Consider the following 8,987-nt stretch of genomic DNA (forward strand, 5'->3'; position numbering starts at 1 on the left):
AAAAGTGAAATCAGCGGCCCAGCGAGGCCAACAGGTTAGTTTGGTAATATATGCCATCCCAGATAGAGAAAGGAGAATGGATGGTAAGACATAGAGAGAAGTGAATTGATTGACCCTTTTGCGTCTTTCCAAGGACAGTCTGTTGTAGATAGGCCAAATCTGATCCGAATGCACCTGGCCCATTTCCCCATCATGATCCTCGAGCCAGTCCACCTTAGCTTACCACAGAAGTCTGTACACTGCTGGTTTACTTTTCTGACTGGAGGGTAAATCTCTCCCTGACATTTGAAACATCCTTTGGTTTGGATAAAGGTGATCCCTACACCATGCGTTGGAAAAAATATTGATGTCTCCCCTAGGGTGAGACCTATAGCAATATGCAAGACAGAGGGATAAGTACACTTCTAAGTAACCTGTGTAGTAAGAATTATAGCTGGACAAAAACAAAATGTGACCACAATAAAGCCTTTGTGTAATGTACTACATGGTTCATTTGACGCAATTAATATAACTGACTATTCAATGCATCCATTTACTTTAATGGGTCGCTGTCCACATTAATGGCATGGGTGAGGGCACTCTAGCACAAAGCACTCATCAAGAGAAGCACATAAATATGTTCACCTGCAATAGGCAGTGACTAGGTAGCAGAGAGGGCAGTTTGCTAGCACCAAAACACTGTTATGAACCCTGCAACCAGCCTTCTGTTAGACTTCAGAGGTAGCTCCTAGAAACAGGAAAAGTTGGTTTCACATGTATGCTACCACATCAGGTACAGCAAACATTATCAGAGCACCTGTTTAAGAAAGGCACCTTGGAGACCTTTGGGTCCCTCAACTGGCAGTAGAAGGATTACACAAGAGGTACAGGAGCCAGTGGTGCAATGTAAACCTCCTCTGACTGTGAAACTAGAGGTTGTATCTTGCACCCCTATCCGATTTGACATCTTTCCAGACTTCTGGTTTAATTGCTTTAAGGTTTAGTCCAGTGTATCTCAGTGTTTGCAATATAGTCTTCATTATGTGGGTGGGACATGCTGTGAACATTCATGAACAGGGCTGATTCTATGGCAGTGCAAGACTAGGCAGCATTCTAAAGCCTCAACATCAAGGCTCACCAGATGGCCCCTAAAAGTAAGAAATGGTTTCTATTTCCCTGCATGTGTGCTCTAATGGAGTCGAGTTGGGCTTTGGCTTATGTTCAGGAGACTGTAATAACGTAGTTCCCCACACATGTAAGTTGTTTGAATATCTTTATTCTTCAGACCCGAACGCCATACATCCTCTCCTCCCAGCTCCTACCCTTCTCACCAACCGCCACCCGGAACCTTCATCCCTCAACGTTCCACACATTAGAACTTTAGGAAAGGGCTCGCGGAAGCGCGAGCAATTACTACACATCTCCCCCCGTAAACCTCACAATGAATATTCATTAAATGTGAACATAGATTAAGGAAATTGAAAAGTAATAACGAAACAGTAATATGCAGAAAAGACATATATATATATATGGAATATTGATAATTATTTACATTCAAGATTAATCATCTGCAAATTCTAAAACAAAATCCTTGTACCTCGCTGGAATCTGCTTTATTCGGGTTGGGCGATTATTCACCTCGTTGGAGGATTCTGCTAAATTAGAATTCCCACACAGTCTCCTTCCTTGTGAAACCAAACCTGTATTATCTGACACAAGCACTGAAGGCTCCTCTACAACCCTTGTCTCCTCACCAGTCAAACCCAGAGCACCTTCTTCAGAATCACACTCAGCATATCCATTCTCTCCTTTATCACCATGTCCCTCTTCTAATGGTGCAATATCACCACTTTCCGAGGCAGACCCCTCCATACCTCCATGCTCCACCCGAGTAGCCTGCACATGAACTGTCTCAGTCCTATCACTCTGTAGGGGAACCACACTCTCAGACGCACATTCTGGACCAATTCCAACTGTATCACCACCTCCCTCACAACACTGGTCCTTAGTATCCGCCATCTTTCCCTTAATCAGGACCACCCTCCTCAAACTCCATCTGGTACCATCTTGTAGTTTAACATATCCATGACCTACTTTGGTCACAACACATGGCTTCATAAATTTGGACAAACCTTTGGCTACAATTCTTGGATTTTTCACCACTACAAGATCACCAACCTTTACACGCAGGGGTTTCTTTTTGGCAAGCTGAGATTCCCTGAAACGGGATTGTTTAACACGCACCTTGTCAAGAACTTCCTGCATGTTGATGCAACTTTGTACACCACCCTCAAGAGCGGCCACCCGGAGTTTAGATCCTGGTTTTCTACCTCTCATTAATTCGAATGGAGACACCCCGGTAAATGATGAAGGGGTAACCCTGTAAGCCTTTAGAGCTTCAGTCACAACACTGCACCACGGCAGACCATTCGCAAGTGCCAACTGAACCGCCCCTTTCACAAACCGGTTCATCCGTTCAACTAATCCATTGGCCTCAGGATTGTACAAAGCCACCCTATGGTGACGTATTCCTAGTTTTGAGAGGAACTCTTGCATGGCAACTGATACAAATTGGGGGCCATTATCGGTTACTACTCCAGCAGGAACCCCTTCCCTGTCAAACACTGCTGACAAGAAGTCAATCACCTTTTCAGTGGTGACAGAGGACAGGGCCGTGGCCTCCACCCACCTAGATGTATAGTCAACTAACACTACAAAATACTTGAAGCTTCCACCCAAAGTATCCATTGGACCCATAATGTCTATGGCCACCTTTGACCACACGTCTTGCGGCACTTCCACAGGCTGTACAGGTTGGGGCGACGTTGTCCTACTCTTATCACTGACTGAACAAGCCACACAATCCTTGACTACTTTCTCAACCTCCTCATCCATCTTGGGCCACCAATACCCTTCTCTTAGCCTTCTCTTCATCATAGATCTACCGATGTGCCCTTCATGAGCCAACTCCACCAACTTGGCCTTAAGAGATTCAGGTGGTATTAACCTGGTACCCCTGGCAATGCCCCACGGACCCTCAGACAGCTCAGACCATACTTGTCCGAAGGACTTGTCCAATCCATCCATGCCAGCACCGGTAGTGAGAGCAGTCTTGATGTTGTTCAATACGGGGTCCATAGCACACTCTCTACCCCATTCTTGCTCATTGACAGCCGGAAACACCTTGGCCACCAATACACATTCATCACTCGTCACATCCTGTTTTGAATTTTCCACATATACATCTTGACGGGGAAAACGAGAGAGACCATCTGCGACCATATTTTTAGTGCCAGGTAAATACTCCACCTTAAAATTATATTCACTCATGTCTGCCATCCATCGCATCACTCTAGATGATGCCTGGAATAAACCCTTAGATGTCAAAACATGCACTAGGGGTTTATGATCGGTGCGTATGGTGTATTCTACTCCCCACAAAAATGTTCTAAAATGTTTGGATGCCCAGATAGCTGCCAAGGCCTCCCTCTCTATTACAGCATATCTACGTTCTGTCTCACTGAGAACCCTAGACGCAAAAGCAATGGGGCGGTACGATCCATCAAAACACTGTTCAAGAACCGCCCCTACACCATACTCACTAGCATCCACTGTCAAAACTGTCTTCCTAGATGGAGAAAATGAAGCTAACGATGGAGCCTGGTCCACTTGAGCCTTCAAGTCTTCAAATTCACGTTGGCACAACTCCGACCACTCAAAATGTACACCCTTTTTGAGCAATGCTCTCATGGCCACTGTCTTGTCTGAGTACGTGGGAATAAACCTACTATAATATTCAGCCAAACCCAAAAATGACCGTAATTGGTCTTTACTGGTGGGTGAAGATACCTCACATAACGCCTTCACTAATTCAGCCTTGGGATGTATCCCCTTGGCATCCAACGTGTGTCCCAAATAAGTCACACTTTCCACCCCTATCTTACACTTACTCAATTTGACCGTCAGACCACTCTTCTCTAGAATGCCCAAAACTCGTAGAATCCTCTCATTGTGTTCCTCACATGATCTGCCCCACACCAAGATATCGTCCTGGAAATACTCCACACCATCCACTTCACAAAACAACTTTTGCATCACCCGCTGAAAAACAGCGGAGGCGGATGCCAATCCAAATGGCATACGCCGGAAACGGAAAGCTCCAAATGGCGTAATGAACGAAGTAAGAGGTCGTGATTCGATGTGTAAATCCACCTGGTGATAGGCAGATGACAAATCTAAGGTGGAAAAACAAGATGCCCCTCCCACAAGTGAAAGCATTTCATGTATATTTGGTAAGGGATGCCTGTCTATCCAGATGTTCGAATTTAAATCTCTTAGATCAACACACATTCTCATACCTCCATCGGATTTGCGTGCCAATACAACCGGGGCTAACCATTCTGAAGATTCTACCTCCTCTATTACTCCAGTTTCCATCAGCTTTTTAAGTTCTGCTTGGAGACTTTCACGTGCCATGATGGGTACACGCCTAACTCTGTGTACAACGGGAACAGCACTCCTCTTGAGCACGATCTTGTGCGAAAACCCTCGCAATTTGCCCAGGGCGGAGGAGAAAACTGACGGAAATTTCTTTTGGAGAGTATCAGCTGTCAACGCACTTCCTTCACACAAACCGCCTTCCCTTCCCTTGCTCACACACAAAACAGGGACAGCTTTGCCAGGGCGAATCTCCATTTCCAGGGCAGCCTGCTCATCCCACCCAATAACCGGATCACCCTTATAAGCTACATACAGTTTTCCTCTGGTTTTCCGGCCATGAAATTCAATATCAACCCACTCATATCCCAATACTTTAATCGGAACACGGCCATAAGCACAAGGATTAATATCAGACGTCTTAAGACTAGACACCTCCTTATGGAACTTAGATTTATACATCTCAGGGGAAATCATAGTGTAAGGAGAACCCGTGTCAACCAACACACTGAGGGGAACTCCATTCACATTAAGGGTAGCCCACGCACTTTTTTTCGACGATCCCACACTCAACAGCGCACCTTCCTTTGGAAGCACATCCACCTTAACATCAGGACGAACATAACCTACAACCGTTACGTTGCTATCGTCTTCATCAGGGTCCACCATCCGCACCACTTCCTTCTGTGGGATAGCCTTACACATGCGGGCAAAATGCCCTCTTCCCTTGCATTTCCTGCACACAACAGCAGAAGCAGGACATTCCCTAGCACCAGCAACATGGCCCCTCCAACCACATTTCTTGCAGAAATCTCTGCAATTTGGCGTTACTCTTTGATCCTTGTCCCTGGCGTGATTTTCGTCATTTTTGCGAGGCTGAACCATGTGCACAATGTCTGTCCTTTCCGTCACTTCCTTGACGCTCTTCCTTGACTCTTCTAGGGCGCGAGCTATTTCTATTACTTTCTCCAACGGAGGATCCTTCTCTGTCCATAACCTCTCCCTAACTTTTGAGTCACTCGTCCTCATCATGATCTGGTCACGAATGTATTCTTCCGCTATGCCCGTGAACTTACACGTAGAAATGAGGGTGCGCAGTGCCGTCACATATGAATCAATGTTCTCGCCAAGACCTTGTGCCCTTGAAAAGAAATGATATCTCTCAAGCACAATGTTAGCTCTTTTGCCAAAACGTGTCTCAAGCTTTTTAAGAGCAGTCTCAAATGCCAAAATCACCGCCTGCCCTCCTTCTCCCTCTCCTTCACCTGACGACAAAGCTAAAACATCCTGGCCCGGAAGGTGCCTGAACACCCTCAAACCCTCCGTACCAAGGCAATTGAGTAGAGTCGCTTCCTTGTCATCATCAGACATCCTGGAACCACCTGACGCTCTCAGGTATACCTTGAAAGTGTCCACCCAAAGCTCCCATGCAATGGGGGGCTCCCTCGGATTGGGGAGGAAGGCTGGAGGAGGATGAGCATTGCTGTGCTGTATGCTCACTGGAAGCGACATAGCCACTGACAGAGGTCAATGCTATACACAATTGAATTCTCTGCGCACTTCTGTGAATAACAATGTTCTTAAGTACCTTGTTCAACACGGCGGACTAGCAAGATGAATACTCCACCCTTGCACATGCACAATATTGTCACAGGCAGGCTCCAGTCACTTCCCTCCTCTATATTTTGCAGAAATAGAGGTGCAGTACCTTTAATGTCGCCACACAAGGAGTTAACTTTCCTCTCCTTGCAGTTCCAGTAATGTAGACACACCCACCAATAAACAAGAAGCTTTCCGTCAACCTCCTATGTGGTGGGCGGAGCCGAACCACCGGGCATCCGTGTATACAATGCGTCTTCTCATCTACGAAGAGCGCCGGACTGCGCCCCCTCCCAGGGTCCTCCTCTCACCTGTGCCTTTCTCGAGCAACTTTGTGCACCTCACGGCACAGCCGCACCCTGCCGCAAGCCGCGCTCGACCTCTTCCGGGAGCGCGGCTCGGCAGGCTTTTCTGCTGTGACAGCGGCCGCTCAGCCGTGACACGGCTGTACTCCTTGCCGTGTGCCGCGCTCGACCTCCTCCGGGAGCGCGGCTCGGCCGGCTGCCGAAGGCAAGATAGCGCTGGACCAGCTGACTCTATTGACGCCGGGGGCCGCGCTCGACCACGTCCGGGAGCGCAGCCCGGAAATCAGCTGAGGTACCAGAGGATATGTACGGCTGGCAAGGCGCGTGGGTCGGGTCTGAAGATCCTCGTCGCCAGTGTAATAACGTAGTTCCCCACACATGTAAGTTGTTTGAATATCTTTATTCTTCAGACCCGAACGCCATACATCCTCTCCTCCCAGCTCCTACCCTTCTCACCAACCGCCACCCGGAACCTTCATCCCTCAACGTTCCACACATTAGAACTTTAGGAAAGGGCTCGCGGAAGCGCGAGCAATTACTACAGAGACAAATATCACATTTATATACTATGGCAACTGTCCGGCACAGCCCCCACCTGCAGAGCAAAGAATATTTTTTGGCTATGATTCAGGCAGGAAAGAAATCCTGCCATCGAGGGCAGCAACATTTTGAAATACACAGCCACACCCGACAGCTGGTAGCGAGCAGGGCTGATGTGTCTGTCCCTGGGCAGGGCAATGAGCACCCTTCTCTCTAGCCCTCTGCCCTTCACGCCCCTGATCGGCCACGATCAGCCAATGACCTCTCTATGAGAGCTGCAGTTGAGCTTTTTATGGACCTCAGTAACTCATGGACAGGTGGCAAATTGTACACTGGATAAAGGCTTAACCTCATCTTTCTGGCTGGTGGGCTGAATCTGGGTCTTCTCCAACAGGCTGGCAGTCAAACAGGGCTTCGAGCGGCTGAAAAAGTGGGCTCCCCAGAAGACAACGGCAAATGATTTGCATAGGCAGAGCTCCATCTCTCTCTCTCTCTCTCCCCTAGACGTGCTTACTCTACAATAGCAAGATTGTTACAAATGCATAGAGATGGAGGTGGGATGGTTAACTGGCAACTCTGAGTAACTAATCCTGTAGTGCTTGGCTGCGTACCAAAGCAGCAGCAGAGCCCAGGCCCTGGCACATAAACTGTGACACAGGGAGGAAGGCTGTGGGGTCTCAGTAACTTCAGGAATGGAGCCAGTGACTGACATGACTTCAGGGCTTCTAGCTCCCCCCTCCTCAACCAACCAAGATCCAAGAATCTATGCGTGTGAAGGATCACTTCCATGCTCAGACACCAGACACTGAGCCTTTTTCCATTTAGAAAACGTCCTGAAAGCTTTTCCATGCAAGCACGTGGGTTCCCATATGTCCTAATTGTATCTATGCTCTCTCTCTGCCTGACTTCTGCGCTACACATAGCTTTTAAGTCCTGAAGCGCGTTTTGAAAGTGGCAATTGATAAGGCAGTGTTTGAAGGATAGTTAAATCAATAAGAAAATCACACACCTAAAAGCAAAGTCTACAAGACATTGCTAAGCTTTATTCAGGATTAAGGCCTAGAACTATTTAAAGAGGTAGCATTAAGGAATGTTTGATAACACTGCCTAAAGCCAGCCAGCAATGCAGTGCGATGTGCTACATAGAAAATGTGCAACAAGAAGGAGTCAAGGCCATAGCACTAAGTTTGGTATAATCAGAGAAAAATACCTTTGAAACACTACTTTTTTAGAGCCTCAAGACATAGAATTGAATGGCGTTCTGTTTATTCGGTCAATAAGACTTACAAGTAAAGAATGATTCTCGCTTGGCAGGTGATAAAAAGTACGGAACTCCACGATTTTGCACGTCATCCTTATGCAGGAGCCATGCTCATCTACTTTGTATCATTCCGATTTGGTACATGTGCTGCCGAAGCGCACAAAGTTAAAGACACCCCACACAGTATTTATGACGCCATAATGTGCAGGCTTTTAAACATGGACCTACTTGGTATGGTGTAACTTTGGCCAGACACCTATTATTTATGGAGGAGATATGAATATGAGGGTAAAAAAACAATGATCCAGGTTTCTTCACTGCTCTTTTAATCCAAAATAACTGATTTGTTTGTCGGACTATAACATTCAGAGGTGCAAAGGGTCATGGTCCAGGTTGCATAGAAAGAGAGAAGACGCATCACAATGGCTTAGTGATGTATGCCTGAAAGCAGCCCAAAGGTCTGATAGGCCAGAAAAAAGACTCTGTGCTTGTGATCATGTGTTTGTGGGTCAGTTACCTCTTCATGAATAATCAGCTGTATATGGTGCCACCGCCAGAGGGTGCCAGTTCGATGCCTGCAGGCAACATATGTATTCTATGACTGATTTCAATTTTCATCTGGATGACATGCTTAGGATGCCTATCCCCTCACCCATTTTCCAGCGGTCTAGTGTCATTATATACGCACAGTAAATCTCTTACACCAGGTATTAGATCAAAGTGAAGTAATTTTTTCAACTTGTGAGGCTCGTGGTACTAACTTTTTTTGGGTTATAACTGAGGGCGTTTGATACTATAAGTAAATGTTTAAAGCATATATTCCGCTGCAGGGCTCTGCCACTTACATTTGAGGGTCAGGACTGCAG

At 46.8% G+C, this 8,987-nt stretch overlaps 1 non-coding gene across 1 annotated transcript; it reads right to left on the minus strand.

Moving 5' to 3' along the window:
- Nucleotides 1-8,178: 8,178 nt before the first annotated feature.
- On the minus strand, nt 8,179-8,282 carry LOC138468657 (U6 spliceosomal RNA). The gene has a single exon (XR_011268403.1). It is a non-coding gene; the product is annotated as a U6 spliceosomal RNA (small nuclear RNA).
- Between the last annotated feature and the right edge of the window lie 705 nt (nt 8,283-8,987).

The sequence above is a fragment of the Ambystoma mexicanum genome, chromosome 4q (assembly GCF_040938575.1).
Source record: "Ambystoma mexicanum isolate Mex_15411 chromosome 4q, UKY_AmexF1_1, whole genome shotgun sequence".
NCBI classification, from domain to species: Eukaryota; Metazoa; Chordata; class Amphibia; order Caudata; family Ambystomatidae; genus Ambystoma; species Ambystoma mexicanum.